General features: G+C 37.8%; 1 protein-coding gene across 3 annotated transcripts in view; it reads right to left on the bottom strand.

The window, feature by feature from the left end:
- KCNQ5 (potassium voltage-gated channel subfamily Q member 5) overlaps positions 1–25,023 on the bottom strand; it is a 623,294-nt gene that overhangs the window by 315,359 nt on the left and 282,912 nt on the right. The gene's annotated exons all lie outside the window — the stretch shown is intronic.

Raw genomic sequence — 25,023 nt, 5'->3', positions numbered from 1 at the left:
ATTCCAGGAAAATATTCCTACCTTGCACTATACTGGTAGTATGGTCAGGAGAGACAAGGTTTTTGATGTGTAGACAGGACAGAGAGAGCCTCGGCTTTTAAATAAAGCCATTATCAGGTAAGAGTACTCCTTGTGTGCTGTGCTGTGCTTAGTTGTCAGTCATGTCCGACTCTTTGCGACCCCATAGACTGTAACCCGCCAGGCTCCTCTGCCCATGGGATTCTCCAGGCAAGAATACTGGAGTGGGTTGGCATGCCCTCCTCCAGGGGATCTTCCCAACCCAGGGATTGAACCCAGGTCTCCTGCATTGCAGGCAGATTCTTTACCATCTGAGCCACCAGGGAAGCCCCCTAAGGAAGTTCATTTAATCTTTAATTAAGTTAATCTTAGAAAAATTTCCACTCATCCTCTGCCTCCCTGCCAAGAGTCATGAACTTTGGCCGTGACCCCGGGTCTCCTCACATTTCAGGGTCTCTCCTGGTGCAGCCTCCTTGTCTCATAAACATTTTGTGCTTTCTTTCTTCTTTTTTTCCTGTTCTTTTTTTTTTTTACCTCTTCCCTTGGATCTATTTTTGTTAACTCCCATAATTCTCAAAATGGTCCCCAGCCTTCGTTGTTTGGGGTTAAGGTTTGTGTAATCTCTTAGTTTACCAAGAAAGAAGAAACCAACATCAGTTTCAGCTCTGACAGGCCTTCATCTTCTTACAGAAATCTTCAATAACTCCCACGACAGGTACAGTGAAATTCTGGTTCTTTTTTTTTAATTGTTTAATTTATTTATTTTAATTAATTTATTTTAATTGGAGGCTAATTACTTTACAATATTGTAGTGGTTTTGCCATACATTGACATGAAGTAGCCATGTGTGTACATGTGTTCCCCAGCAAAATTTTCTCACTAGGTTCTGCATTGAGTGTCTTATTCTTCTTTCCCTTTTTCTTGGAATTACCTCCTAAGCTGTCACTCAGAACATGGGTTTAAGAACTTACAGGGGGAAAAAAAAAAGATGCAGTATTCCTCAGTGATAGAATTCCAAAGGAGATTTCCTTGACAGTGACTTCTACAGTACTTCTAAAATATTACAACACTTTCTGTACATTTCTGAGAGGTTGCTTGGTGACCAGGACATAGCTGAGGGTGCCAGTGACTACTGGGGGAGGGTGTGCCTAAGAATTCTAGCAGCATCGTTTTTACCTCTTGGGAGAGTTTAGGGCATTTCAAGCACTCTAAACTTTAGCTGACCACAATTTAGCATTCAAACTAGCACACTAAGAGTAGAAGTGAGTGTTATACCAGTAAAACAAGAGAGAAACAAAACAGTCTTGGACAAATTGTTATTGCTTCTTACTGTGTATCTGTTAAAAATACAAGCTTCTGGATTTCTGAGTTTGTGAGTATGAGTCCCAGAGCCTGCACTTAAAAAAAAGGCTCTTTAGTTTCTTATCAATTGATATTTGAAAACCGTGACTTGAAAAGGTTGTTTGTTTTTTTTTTTTTCCCTAAGACCTAGGTATTTCTTGGTGATTCTCTATAAGAATATTCCTCTAATACATAATGGAGATCAGCATCAACACATTTTTTTAAGTATTCTAAACAGGTGCTTTTCAGGTACAGAATGCATACAGACTTGAAACTTGCTTTCTGGCTGACATTTCCAGCAAAGCTTTTATACACACTAGAAAATTAGAGATACCAAGGGAACATTTCATGCAAAGATGGGCTTGATAAAGGACAGAAATGGTACGGACCTAACAGAAGCAGAAGATATTAAGAAGAGGTGGCAAGAATACACAGAAGAACTGTACAAAAAAAGAGCTTCATGACCCAGATAATCACGACAGTGTGATCACTCATCTAGAGCCAGACATTCTGGAATGTGAAGTCAAGTGGGCCTTAGAAAGCATCACTAAGAACAAAGCTAGTGGAGGTGATGGAATTCCAGTTGAGCTATTTCAAATCCTGAAAGATGATGCTGTGAAAGTGCTGCACTCAATATGCCAGCAAATTTGGAAAACTCAGCAGTGGCCACAGGACTGGAAAAGGTCAGTTTTCATTCCAATCCCAAAGAAAGGCAATGTCAAAGAATGCTCAAACTACCGCTCAATTGCACTCATCTCACACGCTAGTAAAGTAATGCTCAAGATTCTCCAAGCCAGGCTTCAGCAATATGTGAACCGTGAACTTCCTGATGTTCAAGCTAGTTTTAGAAAAGGCAGAGGAACCAGAGATCAAATTGCCAACATCCGCTGGATCATGGAAAAAGCAAGAGAGTTCCAGAAAAACATCTATTTCTGCTTTATTGACTATGCCAAAGCCTTTGACTGTGTGGATCACAATAAACTGTGGAAAATTCTGAAAGAGATGGGAATACCAGACCACCTGACCTGCCTCTTGAGAAATCTGTATGCAGGTCAGGAAGCAACAGTTAGAACTGGACATGGAACAACAGACTGGTTCCAAATAGGAAAAGGAGTACGTCAAGGCTGTATATTGTCACCCTACTTATTTAACTTATATGCAGAGTGCATCATTAGAAGCGCTGGACTGGAAGAAACACAAGCTGGAATCAAGATTGCTGGGAGAAATATCAATAACTTCAGATATGCAGATGACACCACCCTTATGGCAGAAAGTGAAGAGGAACTCAAAAGCCTCTTGATGAAAGTGAAAGTGGAGAGTGAAAAAGTTGGCTTAAAGCTCAACATTCAGAAAATGAAGATCATGGCATCTGGTCCCATCACTTCATGGGAAATAGATGGGGAAACAGTGGAAACAGTGTCAGACTTTATTTTTCTGGGCTCTAAAATCACCGCAGATGGTGACTGCAGCCATGAAATTAAAAGACGCTTACTCCTTGGAAGGCAAGTTATGACCAACCTAGATAGCATATTGAAAAGCAGAGACATTACTTTGCCAACAAAGGTCTGTCTAGTCAAGGCTATGGTTTTTCCTGTGGTCATGTATGGATGTGAGAGTTGGACTGTGAAGAAGGCTGAGTGCCGAAGAATTGATGCTTTTGAACTGTGGTGTTGGAGAAGACTCTTGAGAGTCCCTTGGACTGCAAGGAGATCCAACCAGTCCATTCTAAAGGAGATCAACCCTGGGTGTTCTTTGGAAGGAATGATGTTAAAGCTGAAACTCCAGTACTTTGGCCACCTCATGTGAAGAGTTGACTCATTGGAAAAGACTCTGATGCTGGGAGGGATTGGGGGCAGGAGGAGAAGGGGACGACAGAGAATGAGATGGCTGGATGGCATCACCGACTCGATGGACGTGAGTCTGAGTGAACTCCGGGAGTTGGTGAGGGACAGGGAGGCCTGGCATGCTGCGATTCGTGGGGTCGCAAAGAGTCGGACACGACTGAGCGACTGAACTGAACTGAACTGATAGGTATTCAGTTTAAAACATTGATTTAAATACTGTAATTTAGAAGCATTGTTTTTTACTACTTTTCAGAGCCATTATATAACATTTCAATTACAATGTGATCATCTTTACCAATTCTTATTGGATATGTTATTGTAACTTACAAATAACATTGTTTCAATTTAATAGACTCGCTAATAAATGAACTATCAGAACTCAAAGCACCTCTACATTGAGGAGACCCTTATGTTTTGTAACTCAAGCATATTGCTTTAAAATAAATGAAAATTTTCTGCAGCGTCTGACCCTTTAGAGTTTGGAATTTGTCCAACTCACCTAGTAAAGATCTTACTGAATTTTCTAGTAAGTAAGTAGTTTTCTGAAGTAGATACAAAAACTTTGAGTTGTTAAGCTTTATAAATCCTTTGAGAATTAACAGACTATTTTGGATGTAAGACAAAAGCCTCGAAGGTCCTTTATCCATTCTTGAAAAAGACTAACAATTTCAATATATGAATACATAGTTATATATTAAATAAATGCATCAGACCTATTACAAGTAGATTATAAATAGATTATAAAGTTTGTGTTCCTTTAGAGAACCTTCATAACTGCATGCTCTCCTTTTATTCTTCTAAAGATACTGCTCTCTCTGTCTCTGTCCACCACTTAAAAAAAAAAAAAATCAAGCTCTCAATAGCATATGTGTGAATTGCTCATGAGAAGCACGGGCAGAATTCCTGTCATTTGTAGCCCAGCTCAAGTTTAACTAGCATATTCTGTGTTGGTTCTTGACCCAGGACAAGCATCCACATCATCATGGAGTTTTTTTAAAAATATGAACTCGGGAGAGGGGCTGGAGAACAGGGAACCTTCCCTCCGTTGTCAGTGGGAATGTGGATTGGTGCAGCCACTATGGAGAACAGTGTGGAAAAATGTCTTGCTGTGCATGTGTTTTCAGTTGCTAAGTTATGTCTGACTCTTTGTGACCCCATGGATTGCACACGTGAGGCTTCTCTGTTCTTCACTGTCTCCAGGAATTTGCTCAAATTCATGTCTGTTGAGTCGGTGATGCTATCTAACTGTCACATCCTCTGCCACCCCCTTCTCCTTTTGCCTTCAATCTTTTCCACCTCCAGTCTTTTCCAAGCAGTCGGCTCTTTGCATCAGGTGGCCAAAGAATTGGAGCTTCAGCGTTATTCCTTCCAATGAAGGACTGGTTTCCTTTAGGAGTGACTGGGTTAGTCTCCATGCAGTACAAGGGACTCTCAAGAGTCTTCCTCAGCACCACAACAAACTAAAAATAGAGCTACCATATGATCCAGCAATCCCACTCATGGTCATATATCCAGAGAAAACTCTACTTAAAAAAGACACATGCACACCAATGTTAATGGCAGCACTGTTCACACTAGCCAAGACATGGGTACATCAGCAGAGGAATGGATAAAGGAGATGTGGTACATATTTACAATGAAACATTACTTGGCCATAAAAAAAATGAAATTATGCCATTTGCAGCAACATGGATGGATCTAGAAATGATCACATTAAGTGAAGTAAGTCAGACATAGAAAGAAAAATATCATATGATATTGTTCATCTGTGGAATCTTAAAAAAGTATAAGGTAACTTATTTACAAAACAGAAATAGTCCCACAGACATAGAAAACAAACTTATGGTTACCAAAGGGGGAGGGATAAATCAGGAGTTTGAAATTAAAATGTACATACTACATACAAAATAGACAAACAACAAGGAACTACCCAGGGAATTATACTCAATATATTGTAATAATGTATAGTGGAAAGGAATCTAAAAACTGTACATGTGTGTATAACAGAACCACTTTGCTGTGAACGTAAAGCTAACACAGCATTGTGAATCAACCGTACTTCAATTGAAAAACTAAAAGTAAACTCTGAAGCCCACCCTCCACCTCCCGAGTCTACATGGGTGTGTTTTCATGGAATTGCAGGTACAAGCAGTGCCTGCCCTTCTTCATTAAGGAGGAACCCGCTGATGGCAGTTGGCATGGCTTAGCTGACAGTATCTGATTGCTTTAGAGTTTAGGTTTTAGTTTCTGGGGGGAAGATCCAACTCAAATCCCTGTCTGAACACAAGAGAGTTTGTGTGACCATGGTATTTACTTTCTGAGTTTAATTGGTACTCTGAGGGTATCATACCAAATTCAGAATGTTAGTTTTTGGTACTCACTATAAGACAATCAACCTAAAATACCTGAATTTCCTTCAGTGTAAAACACATTTTCTTCTTTAGCCTCTAAAAGGAATGATTTTATGTGAGTAAAATTCTTCACACAATATCCTTATGCTAGTTTTCACTTCATCTGACAGTCTCCATGAAAAATAAAAGCAATCAACCTTATCCCACAAGAATTGTCAACCAAGACAAACAGGGAAATTCATTTCATCTCAGTATTTTCTTTATAAAGAAATTTGCTTTTGGTCCTTTCTTACCTTCAGAATAAAAACTTGAGTCAACCTCTTGGAAACAATTTGCATTTGGTTTCTAACAAAGATGTTAGGACATCCTCTCAAAGCTCAGTGCCACTCAGGTTGCTGAGCGGGACACAGATCCCCAGAGGTAAGGGTGATAGCTTTTGGGTTGAATGCTAACCAAGAAGCAGGAAAACATCAAGGCACTGGGTAACTGATGTCCTCATGAATGTTTTCTAACTCTCTTCCTCTTTAAATGTGATATGTTAATCCCATGGGAGGGAGAGCCATGTGTACAATACGTGATTCCTAGGACGCATCAAGGGCAAAATTTTCAAGTGTTAGAATAATTGCTTTGACTCATTGGAGTCAAGAGAAGACAAACGTTCAAGGTACCCTGTTTCTGCCCAGAACACTCTTCCTTCTGATATTTGCACAGCTTATTTTCTCACTGCCTTTTCCTGTCTTAGTCGAGATATTTCCTTTTTAGCAAGACTGCTCACTGTGATCACCTACTTAATCCCTGTGTGCTTAGGGACTTTCCAACTCTCTACCCTACTAAAGTGTTTCCACAGTACTTAGCACTTTCTAATGTCCTTAAGTTACTTGTGTATTCTGTTCACTGTTTCCTCCTACACACACGCAGAATACACACGGACTGTGGGCTCCACGCAGGCAGGGATTTTTCTTCTTTTGCTCACTGCCGTATTTCTGATGCCTACAAAAGAGTGTCTTGCTTTAGTTGGTTGCTAAATATCGAATGAGGGGGATAGATGGGTGAATGAAGGAGCCTTTAAGAATGCAAGTGGACAGGAAAGCAGGGAACACCTTAAATGGCCAAACGAGGAACGTCACCAAGGCTAGGGTGACCAGGAGACGGTTACCATCCGGGAGAACTAGGGCTCATGCTACATGGACTAACAGTGGTTTCGGGGTTGCGTCTCTATGTCAGCGTCCCCCTGATCCCGAGACCAGATGCACTTATAGGTCATCACAGCCCCATTCTGGGTCGCCACGCTGAGGCCACCAGAAGAACTCAAACAGAAATCTGGTCATGACACTCATCTGCTTAACATCCTTCACTGGTCTCAGTCGTATTAGGGTAAAGTCTAACAAAGCGCGTGAAACTCGTACTTGGGGTCCTCCACTTTCTCCTCAACACTGCCTGCCTTCTGAGCACTGAGTCGTACCCAGGTGCTCGCGGTTTTTCAAAAAATGCTGTGTTGGGGCAGTTGTTTTCTGTTATCTGTTTTACCCTGTTTATCTGGCCAGTGCCTGGGATCCCTCAATCCCAGCACCAGAATCAGCTTCCTTCTGTAATGCCTTCTGGGAATTGCTGAGGATGCCTGGCTACCCTTGACTTTTAGCATGCTGGATTTGTCCATTTCTTTTTGCAGTTCTGCCAGTTTTCAAAGTTTTATTTTGTGCATTAACCCTCTTTCTCTCTCGCAATGTTTTTTCTTTCAAAGTTAATTTTGTCTGCCTTTAATATACTTATACCAGCTTCCTTTTGGTCAGTTTTCTCGGTATACATTTTCTCATAATAATGTTCTTTTCAGTACTACTGTGTTATATTTTTAAGTGGGTTTCCTATAGGGAAGTTTTAAAAAAGTCTGTCTATATTTGTCTTTTAAGTAGAATATTTGGTCTATTTTATTAGGTTAGCAATCTAGCTGCTATGCGTTTTCCATGTTCCAGTCAGTCTTTGTTACTTTCTAATGTTACTTTCAGTCTTGTAGAATTAGTTTTTCTGTTTACTAGTTTTTGAATCATACTCTTGAATTCTATTATTTCAGTGCTTAGTCTAACTTTTAATTTGCATATTTAACTTAGAGTTTAAATTGAGTCAGTATATTTACCCTCCTTTGGAATAAATACCAGGGCCTTTGAGCACTTCACCTCTGATCACCACGCCCAATAAGAACAACTGATGTGCCTGTTGCCCAGGTTTTAAGTTATTTTATTTAATGTCCAAACTAATGCTACTTTTCATTATTTGCAGCCAAAGATTGCTTAGATTTACCTATGTGTTTATGCTTTGCTCACCATTCTTACATCCCAAATCTTCCCTTGAAGAAAACTGTCCTTCTTTTTTGAAACAACTTTATTCTGATAATTCCCTCAAAATGTATTTGCTATTGTTTTTTGGTAGTTTTTAATACTATGAAAGTTAGCTCCCCCCCGCCCCGCCCCACCCATTTATTTGCTTATCTCTGCCTAATTATGCTTACCATTCTTCCTTTTTATTTTTAGGCAAGATATCTCTTCTGGGATAATTTGCCTTTTTATTTAAGTATATCTTTCCAAAAATACATATATGAGGTGTCTTGGTAAGAAATTCTTTGTTTTAGCTTTTTACATTTAATTTTTGGAATGCATAATAATGAAATTGTTTTGCCTTTGTTCTTGAAAGACATATTAGTCCAATTATACTTGTCAGTAATTTGTCCCTTAGAATTTTAAAATTATTCCATTGTCTTCTCTGTTGCATTATTGTTGTTGAGAAGTTAGTTTTAGTCTAAATGTCATTCCTTCTTAGGTTATTTACTGTGCTCTTGATTTGGGCTTCTTATAAGAATCTTTTATCTTGTATAGTTTGTCTATAATGTGTATGGATTTCTCTGTTTTATCCATTTTGGGATAATGTGGCTACTTAAATCAGAAAGTTGGCATCTTTCTCCAATTACAGAAATTTCTTAACAATCATGTTCTGGAATATTTCCTCTTTCCTACATTCCTTATTCTTTCTGGAATTCTGATGAAATGTACCTCAACCCTTCTTTCTAAATTGTTCATAATTTTCCCCTTAGTACTACATTTCTTCGTATTTATATTCTACATCACTAATTCTTAAGCTGTGTCTATATCTCATGGTTATTACACACAAAACACACACACTCACAGGAAGACATTCCATACACGTCCAGAAGTTCTGTTCATTCTTCATTCAAATAAAATGCCTGGTTATGTTTAATGTTCCTCAGTGATATTTGTGGAATCCTCTTATTTCTTTAAACAGATTTGCATGCCTGTTTTATATTTTGAAACAGTAAAAATACAATATCTGGAACTTTTGAGGGTCTGATTCTGGCATTTGTTTTTTCTGTTTACTCTCATGTCCATTCACACTCACTCGGTATACAATGCGAAAATTCCTGCAGTCCCGGAGAGAGAGTTTGCTTTTTCTTTTGTCAGGTAAGAAAAAATTTGGAAGGACACACTCACACACACACGCTTCCTGTAAAAGCTGGCTTGTCATTCTGAGTAGAGACTTTTTTAATTCCTCGAATGAGAGCCATTGCTGTAACTAATTTCTTTAGTCTTGGACTTTGCAGAGTGCCTGTCCCTCCCTATTGTACTATTTCTTCGTGGCAGCTGTCCTAACAGAGTTCTTTCTTTGCCTGGGACACTCCCACCAGCTCCCTAGGGCTTGCTTCCTTTCCCTGTGTAATTCGGGCTCTTGGCCGCTAAGCATTGGCAGAAGCATATGGCTGATGCCAACTACCTTCTCTACTGACATATGATTTCACCTTACTTTTGGTCTTTGAGGAGCTCCTTGACTTTCTTGCCAGTTCAGTTATAGACTTCTAAGTGACATTTCAGGAAGGATTTTCAGGGTCCCTGTTCTATCGTTATTGTTAGAAAGTAAACCCCTCTTTCAGCACTCTGAATTATTCATTTGATAGCACTTTTTTTCTTTTGTCAATGGCAATTAATTTTTTTATCTATCCAAGTTGATCATGCTCATCCTGGCAGCAGGAACTGTTTCGTACCATGTACTAATTTATTCAGTCAGGAAATACTATTCAGTTTCTATTATTACCTCTGCACTGATGTGTTATTAATTGTATACACAAAGATGGTCTAAATTGAAGTTGTCTAACAATATAAAATTTAAAAAAAGGTAATGTTTGTTGAATCATTTCTAGTTCAACAAATGGCCTACTGTTCTGATAAGTGCTTTAGTTTATTATATGATGTTAATCTTCACGATTACCCAATGAGTTTGCCATTATTGCTATTTCCTTTCAAAGACAATAGCACTGAAGCTGAGAAGAGACTCATATGTGTTGAGAGAAGACAGTGCTGATTTATGATAAGCTGGTCATGATGCAGTTTTAAAATTTTTAAATAATCTCTTACTGTTGAATTCTTTCAGTGATTGCCTGCTGCTGGAGACTCACCATTATACACAGGTTTCTGAGATTCACTTGAGCATAAGTGAAGGAAAGTGGGGAGGTAACCTTGAGGATGGACCCAGCCACAGGTGCTAGATTATATCCTGTATCAAAGAGTAAGTAACCCCAGGCAAGAACACCATTCCAACCACAGTATAAAACATTTTGCTAAAAGAATTCAAACTTCTGTTCCTTTATATGTATCAGAATTTTTAACTGAGTCATATCTTCAAATACCTACTTCATGTGGCAGAGATTTATCTCATCATATAACTTTTGAGAAAACGAAGAAGACATATTGGATGTGCCCTTAATGGTATGGGTTCTTCATTCACATCACACAATGACAGCAAATCTCTATGCAGTATGCTGCTGCATGTGATTTTATTAACATCTTTTTAGCAGGCTTGTAGTTTGTTAAGTCTCACCTGTGGTTTACATTTAAAGACCCCACTCCTATTACTATGCCTTTTTCTAGATTCTCATCCCTTGCATCCTTTGTTCTCTGCACTTCCTTATATTTGTCTTGTTCTCACTCACTGCCTGCTGTGTGATGAGCTGCACCATGAGAACTTCCTGCAGGTAGCAATGGGAGCTTTCTGTTCCACCTTCCTGCATCCCTGGGCTGTATGCACAAGCAATTCTATCTTTCTGACATTATCCTGCCCTGTTGCTTGCAAATGCTATATTCTGAGGGCATTTTTTTCCCCCAGTCAGCTCTATCCCAAGTGTATTTGTTTCATATTGGATTCTTTTTGTCTTTTTATTTTTTCACTAAACCTTAAAAAATTTTAGCTCTGAATTTTCAAAAGGAGTTTGTACAACTCAACAATGGATGCTTCTGTGGTTTTTAGTAGAGTGTGAGTTCATCAGGAAAAGTAGTCTAAGCAGGATTTTTGATGTTATAGTTTCTCACTTTGTTTTACAAAGATGGTATGCCAGAAAAAAAAACAACAACACATTTTTCATTTGCAAAAGGAGCCACCAGTTGTCCTAGAAGGAAATTGGGGTATAAGTAAATAGAGAAAAAGAGTGTCAGAGAAAAAATAAATCACCTTGTGGAACATTCTGAGGAGTGCAGAGAGCACAGGTGCTGTTCTTACTTTCATCAGCTCTAATCAGACCTGGAGGGCACAGCAGGAAGATTGGTGAGTCCAAGGCTCACCACTGCTTGAAATCCCATGGAAGAGTAGGTTTTGGATGAATTTTAGACTTGTGATTAATTACAGAGCAAGAACTGCATGAGTCATAACTTGTTAGTCACATTAAAACTCTAAGACAAATTGAAAATATAGATTTTTTTTTCCCCACATGAAAAAGTAAAAGTGGTTTCTAACATTAACGAGCATACAGCTCCTACGATGATGCATAGACTGCTGTCAAGCTCCCTTCAATTCTTCAGAGAAACATCTCACAATCAACATAAACCCAACAGAATGCAAGAGAAATGAATTAAACCACCCCTAGAATATGTACAGTGTGTGCTGTGGAGAGAAGAAAAGAATAATAGGAATATGCCCAATATGCACGATTACTCAGTCTCATAGTGAATTTTAAAAGTACTAATCTTCAGAAAAATGAATATCTGAAAGTTAAAGACAAGCCAAGTAGAAGTATCAACCTTTCTGAGCATTTAACACTACACAATATTAGTGCCTTTTGCTTTCCTTGAAGATGGTAACTCTTGATGGATTCTCTCATTTCTCTCCACAAGATATGACAGAATTTTTCTTTATTTTTATGACGTCTTACATATCCAGAATGGCAACCCACTCCAGTATTCTTGCCTGGGAAAACCCCATGGACAGAGGAGCCTGGTGGGCTATAGTCCGTGGGGTTGCAAAGAGTCAGACACGACTGAGTGACTAAGCACAAGCACACATGTATCCAGAAGAAATTTACCTAAGTCAACCCAGAGGGATAGGGTGGAGAGGGAGGTGGAAGGGGATTCAGGATGGGGGGCAGCACATGTATACGTGTAGCTGATTCATGTTGATGTATGGCAAAAACCATCACAGTATGGTAAAGCAATTATCCTCCGATTAAATTAATTTTTAAAAAAGAGAAAAAAAAAAGATTTGCTTGAAGAAATTCAGATTTTTTGAAAAAGAGTATGTCTGAGTTGTTGACTGTGCCCTGCTCAGCATTACTAATAATTATGCAAATGAACCTTAGTACCACCCACATCCACTTGTAACATGAACCCCTCTCTGTATAGTAGGACAAAAATTCAGAGATTAAATATATCTGAAGTAGTACTGGACTTTTAATATTTAAATTGGGATATTTTGGCTTTTGAAGTAGCAATCATATATTTTTATAAAATGATTACTTAGGAGTATGGGTATACCTTTAATTTTCTACTCTATTCATTAAAAATATTAAGTGCATGACCAAGCCTCCATAGAAATTCATCTGTCTCTATCTTTCTACTTCTTTCATCAGTGACCACATAATCAAAAAACTAAAAAGTAAAGAATGAATTGCAGAATCACCAGCTGGAAAGTGTCTTAAAGTTAATCTAATTTATTCCTGGCTTTTATCCCAAGTATCATTTTGCTTACAGTTTTATTTGTAACACTTCTTTTATTCTGCCTGAAATTACAGTTAATCTCATGCTCATTTATCTGTTTCATTATACTGAAATCTCATTGAGGAAATTGTGTCTTTAGGTATTTTTTGAATGGCTCTGAATGGTCAGCACATAATTGGTACTCAAGAATTATTTAAGTGAAATCTAAGGAATATGGGTTTCTATCCTGTTTTTAAAAAAATCTCCAGAGAAGATAATCAGAGATATAGCCAAGAAAGAAGAGAAAATGAGTTTAAAATGATGTATCTTGGAGATAAAGTTCATTACCTCTCTTCCTGTTCTTCACAGAACTAAAGGAATTTGCTGATGGTCTAGTGTTGAGGATTCTAAGGGAGAAAGCCTGGATTTGTATCCTGTATCCACCAATCCCTAGCTGTATCACCATGAGTAAGTGACTACATTTCTGTAGAACCCATTTTCTTATCCCTAAGATGGTGCCAGTAGCAGTTACCTTCTTCACATGCTTTGCCTAATGATTGAATGTGATACAAATACAAAATATTTAGTGCAGTTCCTTAGATGCAGTAATACTTATTAAATGTTGGCTATCATCATTACTGTGGGCTTCCCTGGTGGCTCAGATGGTAAAGAATCTGCCCGCAATGCAGGAGAGCTGGTTCAATCCTTGGGATGGGAAGATGCCCTGAGAAGAGAATGGCAACCCACTCTAGGATTCTTGCCTAAAGAATCCCATGGAGAGAGGAGCCTGGTAGGCTACAGTCCATGGGGTTGCAGAGAGTCAGACATGACTGAGAGGCTAACACACACACACATCATCATCATCATTACTACCATCATCATCACCATCCAATTGGATTACCACCATCAACAGTTTAAAATATATTTAGTTCATTAATTCCTTTCTGTTCCATCAAACTTGATTCAAAACTGTCTTTTTTGCCCTTTGCCCCTTAAATGCTATCAATCCTACCATTTAACATTGTACTAGAAATGCTAGCCAAAGCAATAAGGCAAGAAATTGAGTTGGAAAGTTAGAGAAAAAAAGATGACATGGCCAATACATTTGATCACCTATAAACAAAGCAAAATTATAAGATTCTTGTTCCTTGGAAGAAAAGCTACCACAAATCTACACACCATACTAAAAAGCAGAGACATTACTTTACTGACAAAGATCTGTATAGTCAAAACTATGGTTTCTCCAGTAGTCATATAAGGATGTGAGAGCTGGACCATGAAGAAAGCTGAGCACTGAAGAATTGATGCTTTTGAACTGTGGTGTTGGAGAAGACTCTTGAGAGTTCCTTAGACTGCAAGATCAAACCAGTCAATCCTAAAGGAAATCAGTCCAGAATATTCATTGAAAGGGCTGATGTTGAGGCTGAAGCTCCAATATTTGGCAACCTGTTACATGCAAAGAACTGACTCATTGGAAAAGACCCTGATACTGGGAAAGATTGAGGGCAGGAGGAGAAGGGGATGACAGAGAGTGAGGTGTTTGGATGGCATCACCAACTTGATGGACATGAGTTTGAGTAAGCTCCAGGAGTTGGTGATGGACAGGGAATCCTGGAATACTGCAGCCCATGGGGCTGCAAGGAATCAGACATGACTGAATGACTGAACTTAACTGAAATGAAACAAAGCCAAGATAATATAAAACTGTCTACTAAAATCAGGTAGGCAATTCAGCAAGGTAGCTGACTGTAAGACTAATTTATAAAAACAGGTAACGTTTCTATATAGCAAAAAATAGCAAAATATAAAAAGAAAATAGAAAAAAACACTATGGCAACAAAACATTTCAGTTTCCAGGCATAAATATAGCAACACATGCATGGGACTCTGATATTTACTGTTATTCACAGAAGACCAGAATGAATGGCAGGCTACGTTAAATGCATGGATAGGAAGACACAATATTATTCAGATAATGTTTCTTTCAAAGTTTTCTACAAATTCTGTTAATTTCTAGGCAAACCATAAGTGGTTTTTTTTGAAGAGGGTGTAGACTAACAGAGTGATTTAATTATCATATTAAAGAGTATTAGTCCAAGACTACTAGGAAAAAACAAAACAGGAGAGGCAAGAATTTCCCTCCCAGGTGGTTTAAATATACAGTAATCAAGAGGATTGGTGGGTACAAGGATAGACAAAAAGTAGATCTGTTCAAAGAATAGTGTCCAGAAGCCCACTCACATGTATATATGCACATAGATCTTGTTGTGTCTCGAGAAGGCATCACAAATCAGCAGAGAAATAAGAAAATGCACAATGGGTACTGGAATAATTGCCTTTGGAAATAAAACCAAAATGAAATAGACTTGTTTTTTCATACAATAGATAAAAATGATTGGAGAAGGAAATGGCAACCCACTCCAGTATTCTTGCCTAGAGAATCCTAGGGACGGGGGAGCCTTGTGGGCTGCCTTCTCTGGGGTCGCACAGAGTCGGACACGACTGAAGCGACTTAGCAGCAGTAGCAGCAGCAGATAAAAATGAACTCCAAATGATTTAAAGGCTTAAATGTGGAAAAAGAACTTAAAAAAATCTTGAAAATGTGAGTACCATTATTGCATCAGGGTAATAAAGGATTTCTTATGAAAGTGAAAGTCGCTCAGTCATGTCCGACTCTTTGCAAACCCATGGACTGTCCATGGAATTCTCCAGGCCAGAATACTGGAGTGGGTAGCCTTTCCCTTCTCCAGGGGAATCTTCCCAATTCAGGGATTGAACCCAGGTCTCCTGCATTACAAGTGGATTATTTACCAGCTGAGCCACAAGGGAAGCCCAAGAACATTGGAGTGGGTAGACTATCCCATCTCCAGCGGATCTTTCCAATTCAGAAATCGAACTGGGGTCTCCTGCATTGTAGGTGGATTCTTTACCAACTGAGCTATCAGGGAAGCCCATGAATTACCTATATTAAAATATAAAACTTCTGTACAATAAGAGATATCACAAAGCTAAAAGTATCTGAAAATATATATATTAACATATATAACATGATAAATACTTAGAACATATAAAATCATTTAGAAAAATACATAGTAGTATTGGGCAATTGGAAAAGACCCTGATGCTGGGAGGGATTGGGGGCAGGAGGAGAAGGGCACGACAGAGGATGAGATGGCTGGATGGCATCACTTACTCGATGGATGTGAGTTTGAGTGAACTCCGGGAGTTGGTAATGGACAAAGAGGCCTGGCATGCTGCGATCCATGGGGTCGCAGAGTCAGACACGACTGAGCAACTGAACTGAACTGAACTGAATGGGCAAGGATGAGGACAGGAAATTCCTTAAGCAGGAACGCCAAATGGCAAATAAAGATGCTTAAAAGAAGATGCTAAATCTCACAATCAAGGCAGTGAAAAGCACAGCAAGTCATTTTCTATGATTAGAAGTGGCAAAAATTAAAACATCTGACAATGTGAGGTACTGGTGAGAACAAGTGGAAATTGAAAATCTTATACCCCCTGGTGGAAGTGAAAATTGTCAGCCCACTTTGAAGTGTAATTTATCAATATCTCATAAAGTTAAAAGTGAAGAGTGAATAACCTAATAGTTACATTTCTAGATATAGAACCTAGAGCAACTTTAGTACTTGGTAACAGAGACATATTTAAGAATATTTGTTTACAGCATTGTTTCTAATAGCGAAAAAAAATTAGAAACACTAAATCTCATGGATAAATAATGATATAGTCATGTTAGGGATTACTATATATATATGTGATATCTATTTATACTATTATATATAAAAATATAAGTCATTGAAAACATATATATACAAAAATGAATGTAAAATAATGTTTTATCTAAGGAAAGAGAAGACACAGTTGAAGCTAAGATAGAGACAGGAGCTAAGCAAATCATATCTAATTATACAAAGTTTAAACATGCTCATAACTTAATCATATAATTTGATATAGCTTATATGATAGATATATTCAAACTTGTAAAATCATGTTAGTATAAAAGGAAAAAGAGAGATAAGAAATTTTATATTAAGACACACATTTTAAACAGACATTATTTATAAAGGTCTGTTTCATAAGCATCTTTAAAAATTGAATTTAAAGTTAAAACGAACTTCCTGCAGTTCACATAAACTTCAAAAAATATCTCCAAGCTCTGTTAAAATGCTACCATGTCTTCCTGTAGTTCTCATAAATTGCAATCTGACATGCACTCCCGATACCCAGATTTTGGTGTCTTTGTTCCATAAAGGGACCCAGGAATCCTTGAAGAGTAGTTGATTCACTGTAAAGGGTAGGGAAGATGAAGTTGTATTTGAAATGCATAGCTATTACCAGAATGTAAGAATGCTTTCAAAGATGTCTGCAGACAGTTCTGCAGGGGAATGTGTCTCCAGGGGTGTGACAATCAAAGGACCAGAAGAGAAAATGAAAATTTGGTCAGAGGCCTGAGTTTATAATCTTATTCAAAATGAACATAAGTATATGTATATATATTCCATAAGTATATGGAAGAGAGGCATCTGTGGATTTCCAGTGTCTACAGAAGAGAGATACATCAGCTACAAATTGGCACTTGCCATGGGCACTTGCCATCTACCTCTACAAGGATCAAATCATGTGCTGCTGAACTTCCACACACCCTGAAAGGAGTTCGGGGTGGAGAGCAGAAATTACACACTCTGTGCTGGGAGAAACACTGGCAGGGCAGGTCTTCAGATAGTGAGATATTTTCAGAAACCGATTAGCCCGATTCTTGTACCTCCTCATATCTAGAAAAGCACTGTAGTCCTTCATGGTGATGACTCCTCCTCATGACTAGCAGAAATGATCCCCAGACTAGTAGAAATCTTCTGGAAAAATATGTGCTTGATTGCATGTATTCCCCCTTCACCAAAACCACATACATACTGACCTACCACCTGCCTCTCTGGAGCAGTTTCTCGGAGCTATCTGAGGTGCTGTCCCCCAAGCCACAGTCTTCATTTTGCCCCAAATAAAATGCAAGTTTCAAGTTGTACTTTTTTTTTTTTGTCTACAGGATAATAGAATTTTATTTTATTTTTTTTTGTCTACAGGTTAATAGAATTTTATTTTTTTAATTTTTATTTTTTTATCAAATTGTACAATTTTTTGACATTGACAAATATAGCAATTGAAACTATGTAAGTATACTGAATTTTATTTTCATCAGTCCCACTAGGATAACTCAGAGGGTAAAACTTTAAAGAGGAAGCTTTGTTAAAAAGTTGAGTATGAGATGCTAAGGAAACAATGGTTAAGGATGACCAGTGAGGAATGCCCATGGGACACACTGTGAGAAACATTTTCTCAGCAATAGGACAAGTGACCCTTAGCAGGAGGACCTATCCCAACAATCACTGGCTCTGTAGGACAGGTAAGAAAAGCACACTTAAGTTCTTATTTGTTGGTCTCAAATTTCTGACTAGCAATCTAAATCTATAAACATATCAAGGTCCTAATTCTACAATCTGTAAACTTAATCTCTAGTCAGCCACACATCTGAGGTGGTCATTTTGTTTCCTTGATACATAAATGAGGGAGATGATAAGTAACAGGCCAAATTCAGTATCACTTTTATATTATGTACAAGTATAGTAATGATTTGTGATCACTTTGTTAATTGGTATTTATGCTGCTTTTTAAAGAGAAGCACACATAGGAATCCAACAGAAAGGATTTGAGATTTTCATCAAAATATTTTGGAAAACTTAACTTTGTGATCAGTATTTAGATACTCAAGACAATCTGACTTCTTAGAACCATCCATTTAGATTTATTGTATGTATAAGCAGCATTTGAATGCTTGGGAAGATTTTATTTTGTTTTAATTTCCTTATGAGTATCTTAAACTCTGACTTCCTGGATATTTATAGAAAGAATCAGGTATATCATATTTGAGGTTTTCTTTAAAATGTTTAAGAGAGTTTGCTTAAACTTTCTGCAATGTTTTTAAGAATTTAGGAAATTTTAGTGTACTAAATGCATAAATAAATTGAATATTAATTCAAATACAGGATACAGGAACAAATACAGGGTAGTATTTTCACTTATTCACAAAATTGCTACTTTTAAAAAATAGATTTATAAGTTTACTTTGTAATCTTATGAAAAGGTAGGCTTTACAATTAAAATTCTATTAAGCAGGATATTAATTTAAAGAGAAGTAACTAACTATAGACATTCTTTTTTGTATACAAAAGCCACCTCTTATTTTTATCTATAAAATAAAAGTAAACATTTGTATTTATTTCTCTAAATATAAAAATTATATTTTAATATAATTGCTTATATTAAAAAAACAATTGACTAGGTTATTTGAAAAAAGCAAGTTACAGAGAGTATTTAACATATTATGCAATTTTTATAAATGAAGAAAAATAGCAAACATTTCATAATATTATATATGGATCTACATATAGAGAGCAATAAAAAGTATGAAGATGTGAACTGAGAGGGGAATGTGACAGGACAAATTTTACTGAGGTTTATTGCCAAAAAAACTAAGATAATCATAAGCAAATGTTAATATTTGTTTATTTTTGGCATTCATATTAGTAATAATTTTAGTATTCATTGTGTTTTTAAGTTTCGTCAATTAAAATATCTCTGATGTAATAGTTCAGTTACTCAGTTGTATCCGACTTTATGCAACCTCATGGACTCCAGCATTCAGGCTTGCCTGTCCATCACCACCCCCTGGAGCTAGCTCAAACTCATGTCCATCGAGTGGTGATGCCATCCAACCATCTTATCCTCTCTCATCCCCTTCTCCTGTCTTCAGTGTTTCCCACGATCAGGGTCTTTTCCAATGAGTCAGTTCTTCGCATCAGGTGGCCAGAGTACTGGAGCTTCAGCTTCAGCATTAGTCCTTCCAATGAATATTCAGGACTGATTGCCTTTAAGATTGACTGTATGGATGTCCTTGCAGTCCAAGGGACTCTCAAGAGTCTTCTCCAACACCACAGTTCAAATGCATCAGTTCTTTGGCACTCAGCTTCCTTATGGTCCAACTCTCATACCCATACATGACTACCAGGGAAACCATAGCTTTGACTATACAGATCTTTGTCAGCAAAGTTATGTCTCTGTTTTTTAATATGCTGTCTAGGTTGGTCATAGCTTTTCTTCCAAGGAGCAAGCATCTTTTAATTCCATGGCTGCAGTCACTGTCTGCAGTGATTTTGGAGCATAAGAAAATAAAGTCTCTCACTGTTTCCATTGTTTCTCCATCTATTTGCCATGAAGTGATGAGACCGGATGCCATGATCTTCATTTTTAAAATGTTGAGTTTTAAGCCAGCTTTTTCACTTTCCTTTTTCACTTTCATCAAGAGGCTTTTTAGTTTCTCTTTGCTTTCTGCCATAAGTCTGGATTCATCTGCACATCTGAGGTTATTAATATTTCTCCCAGCAATCTTGATTCCAGCTTGTGCTTCATCCAGCCCGGCATTTCACATGATGTACTCTGCATATGAGTTAAATAAGCAAGGTGACAATATACAGCCTTGATGTACTCCTTTCCCAATTTGGAACCAGTCTGTTGTTTCCATGTTCTAACTGTTGCTTCTTGACCTGCATACAGATTTCTCAGGAGGCAGGTAAGGTGGTTTGGTATTCTCATTTCTTTAAGAATTTTCCAGTTTGTTGTGATCCACACAGTTGAAGGCTTTATGCAGTCAATAAAGCAGAAGTAGATGTTTTTCTGGAATTCGCTTGCTTTTTCTATTATCCAATGGATGTTGGCAACAGTACGCTAAAAACCAATAAAAAAAAGTAAATTGGATATAGACTTGGGCTATTTAAGTAGATTAGCTGTGAGGTTAATGTCTGAGTAATTAAAATTATAAAAGAAAACATTTGCATTTAAAAGAAAACAACTTAAGGCTGAAAGAAGCAAAATTTAAATGAAAAAAAGAATGAAAAAGCTTCTACCAAGATGTCTCCCACGTTCTGAGTTATGAGTGATGAACAATCACAGTGACAACTTGAGATTTGTTGTGTTGTTTCAAGTAGAGTGGACAAGATAATATGTGTTTGAAGAAAATAAGCACTGGTATTGAAACATGCCATTTCCAATAAAACTAGGAAATAAATCATAAAAGGCTGCAGTAGAAACTCCAACATGGAGAAAGTTTATCTGCCAAAATCTAAGTGAAATGATTGATGATGTATTTCTGTGACATCCATGACACTTTTCATGGAGAATTCATAGTATTGGGTAAAATACATCAGAGATTTTGTGTGAGCCAAAACCAGAGGATATGGGCAACAATGGCCTTCCCGACAATGGTACTGTCATAGTGAGCGGCTGTAACAGAGCTTTTGTGCAAATGTTTCTTTATCTGCCTTAATCAAAACAAGGTTCTGAGAGCTTTCTCGCTGCTTCTAAACATGAAATCCATCTCTAATGGGCAAAGACTTTCCATTGGTGAAGACTGTCAAGGGGATGTGCAATTCCAGGGCCAGCTTCCCTAGTATTTTCATGATGGTAGCATTGTTGGAAGAACTAGGCATAGCTCTATTTGAAGACGATCCATGTGACTATTTGTTGCTATTTGTTTGTTTGTTTTTGAGAGATTTGACTTTCTGTTTTGCATAAATGTATTTTTTTTCTGGTAAACTTTTAAAGACAAATATTTCAAGGGAATATAAATGAAGCCTAAGGGCTATGGATTCAGCTAAGGGTCGAGTTTGTGTTTTGCTTGCTAAATGGTCTATAAGACTTATTTGTGTCTGCAGTTGGAGATGACTGAATTATGGTGGCAACAAGGCAGGCAGTGATGTGGGATACCCATCAGTGTTTGATTTGTGGCAGACAGTGAGAGGTAGCTACTAGACTATACTGTTAGTGTTTATTTTTATGATATTGTTTAATCAAAAGCCTGTCAACTTTTTTTTTCTTCTCATTAAATTACTCCCATTAAACTTGAGAAATGTTATATTTTTCTGTCTTGGGTTTAGTTATTTTAGTGATTGAAATGAAAATACATTTCCATGAAAAATCTCATTGCATGATTACTAAATAATTTGCAATTAATAGCTATGTTGATAGACCATACAGGGCCTAAAACTATATTTCCCACCATTTCTACAACACAACCATTCTGCTTAGTTGGTAAGATGATGATATTTACTTCTTCCAGGTGAATGAATGTGTTCACCTATGTTTTTTTTATAAAAGCACAGCAGCAATAAAACTTGTATTTAGCTTATCTAATTTCATTAAATTGATGATAACATGTTCCAGAAATATAAAACTATTAGGCTCCCTTATTTCCCTTCCCTGAACACAGCAAAGCTGAATCGTTTTACATTATTTTGAAAGAATTTTTTATTTAAGGATAATTGATTTACAGTGTTGTGTTAATTGTAGGTATACAGCAAAGTGATTCAGTTATACATATATGTAAGTATAAATAGACAGATACTCTTTTACAGATTCTTTTCCCTTATAGATTTTTTTTTTTTTTTTGGTCACAACATGTGGCATGTAGGATCTTAGTTACTTGACCAGGGATAGAACCTATGCCCCCTGCAGTAGAAGCAGGGAATCTTAACCACTAGACCTCCAGGGAAGGCCCCCTTAGAGGTTTTTACAAAATATTGAGTATAGTTCCCCGTGCTATACAGTAGGTCCTTGTTGCTTATGTATTTTACATCTAGTAGTGTCAATGGCACCCCACTCCAGGACTCTTGCCTGGAAAATCCCATGGATGGAGGAGCTGGCTAGGCTGCAATCCATGGGGTCGCTAGAGTCGGACACGACTGAGCGACTTCACTTTCACTTTTCACTTTCATGCACTGGAGAAGGAAATGGCAACCCGCTCCAGTGTTCTTGCTTGGAGAATCCCAGGGATGGGGGAGCCTGGTGGGCTGCCGTCTATGGGGTCACACAGAGTCGGACACGACTGAAGCGACTTAGCAGCAGCAGCAATCGTAAATTCCTAATTTATCTCTCCCCCATTCCCCTTTGCTAGCTAGAAGTTTTATATTAAGATATTTTTCCTACCAAGTAGGAGGAGTCATTCTCACTTGGGTTAAGTAACTATGATTTTTAATGCTTAAGTGATATCATAATCAAGGTACTAAGTATAATATCAGTTGGCTTTAGGTGTACCCCATGTAAAATGAGGAGCTTTAATCCAAAGATACATTTTCAGAGTCTATATATCACCAATGCTGGAAAGATTGAAGGCAGGAGGAGAAGAGAATGACAGAGGATGAGGTGGTTGGATGGCATCACCAACTTGATGGATATGAGTTTGAGTAAGCTCTGGTAATTGGTGATGGACAGGGAAGCCTGGCTATGCTACAGCCCATGGGGTCAAAAAGAATCAGACATGACTGAGCGAGTGAACCAAACTGAACTGATACATCACCGAGTGTCATGGTTTAAATTGTCTTCTGTACCATCATGTTATCAATAGCTCACTGACTGTTATGAAAGCTTCATGAAGAATACATACATCCCAGGTGGCTCAGATGGTAAAGAATCCACCTGCAGTGCAGAAGACCCAGCTTTGATCCGTGGGTTGGGAAGATTCTCTGGAGAAAGGAATGACAACCCACTCCAGTATTCCTGCCTGGAGAATTCCATGGACAGTGGAGCCTGGCAGGCTACAGCCCATGGGGTCGCAGAGTTGGACATAACAGAGCGACTAATGTCTTATTATGTAATGTACTTAGATACTTGGGAATGTAATTAAATCCCAAGATGGCTACTAATATGATTAAGGAGAAAGGACAGCAAGGCTTTTCTAAGCCAGTTAAAGCCATTGTGCCGGCTGCTTACTCAGTAGTAAATCACATCTGATATCTGGAAGGAGAAATACCTTGTAAGCATTTCTGTCCTTTTACTGTCCATAAAAGGAAGGAAGATTGTATTAGGATAAGATTTCTGATGGAGTAAAGGAAGTCTAATCCAGACTGTGCAGGTACCTGCAGAACTGCTTTATTTAGTGGAGTTTGAGGTTGTTTTTGCAAAACCCGAGGTTGTTTTGCAAAATTGATGCTATACTTCAGGGAGGGCATATTATGTTTGTGGTGGATATAACATAGAACCATAAACTACAATCGTTTTTAAATTACCTGAGCTGAAGAGCATAACTTACAAGCTCCAATTAAGTATAAACAACAACAAAAGTCCATTAAACTTTTAAGTATCACCTCCAATTGGTACGTTCCATTTTAGGTTTAATAATATTGATGCCAGAAAGAAAAATTATTTGTATATAAACGATCAATAGAGGATGAAAATTTGATCCCTTTAAGAGAAATTGAAAGCTATTATAATTCTAGGAAGATTTAGATTAAAAGGAAAGAAGATTCTACCTCTAAGCGTGTAAGGATCTCAAGAAAACTGTGAGTTCTGTCATTTCTGGAGACAATGCAGAACAGTCACACATGTCTTTCCAATTTTGTTTTAGTAGAACTGGTTGTTAAGTCTACAAGGAGTACATAGGATTTACCAAAACCTGTATGAATGAATGACTGACTATAAAAATGACTTGATATAAAATAAGGATGCCAATTTCAAAAATTTTTTTTCAATTTTGGTCACAGAATACACAATCTGAATACTCAACTGAGATGGCAGTAAAGAAGAGCATTTCATTAGGGGAGCTTTGAATGCAGACCTCCTTGTTTTTGCACAAATCAGGAAATGAAACATGTCTCTCCTGATAAAGTGAAGGCTCTGGTGCTGGAGAGCTTGGCTCCAGGTCCTGACTGTGTGACCTTGGTCTGGTTACTCAACCACACTGGGGTGTAAAACAGGGTTAATAGGGCCTGTCTAAGTGAGGTCTCAAGAATAGGAAGTGAAATTATTCATGATGAGCTCCTGGAAAACTGCCTGGCACAGAGAACTTGATGGACATCAGTCCTGACTGCTGTTTCAGAGCAGTAACTCCCAACATTGTGCTTTTGCTGAGATTCACAAGTCAGAGCATGTCTATAGATGCCACACTCCCTGCGGGTTCACTTCTGTAGAAGCTTCTACAAATGGCCTTCCTCACTCATGACAAATATTGTATTGGAAAGCAAATTAGCAAAGAAAAATCATTCAGAGATGACTCTGACTCTGTTTTAACTTAAAATGAGAAATGATTTTAAAACCTCAGCACCTGATTCTAGTAACAAGCTAACATGACCACACATGTCCCGATAGATTAAGACACAGTTAGTTCTGCTCAGAATTTCTTCTGGAAATTAAGGGAAGGGAGAGGTACTGAGGTTACAGTTCTGGATAAAGCCATTCACTGGTCATTAGTCATGATCAGTTTCTTTCCCATCTATTCATCCATCCACCTGTCTCTCCATCTGTCCATTGATCTACCCACCCATTCTTCTATCCATCAAATCTTTGCAGAAAATCTACTTGGGGCTGAAAATACTGAAGGAACTTCAAGCAGCTTGCATGCCTCCCTGGAGTCCTAGGATCCTTTGCTTTGCTATTGTTCTTGGT

Source organism: Bos indicus, chromosome 9 (genome assembly GCF_029378745.1).
Source record: "Bos indicus isolate NIAB-ARS_2022 breed Sahiwal x Tharparkar chromosome 9, NIAB-ARS_B.indTharparkar_mat_pri_1.0, whole genome shotgun sequence".
Classification (NCBI taxonomy): Eukaryota; Metazoa; Chordata; class Mammalia; order Artiodactyla; family Bovidae; genus Bos; species Bos indicus.
The sequence above is the reverse complement of the archived record's forward strand: the minus strand, read 5'-3'. Positions and strand labels throughout refer to the sequence as shown.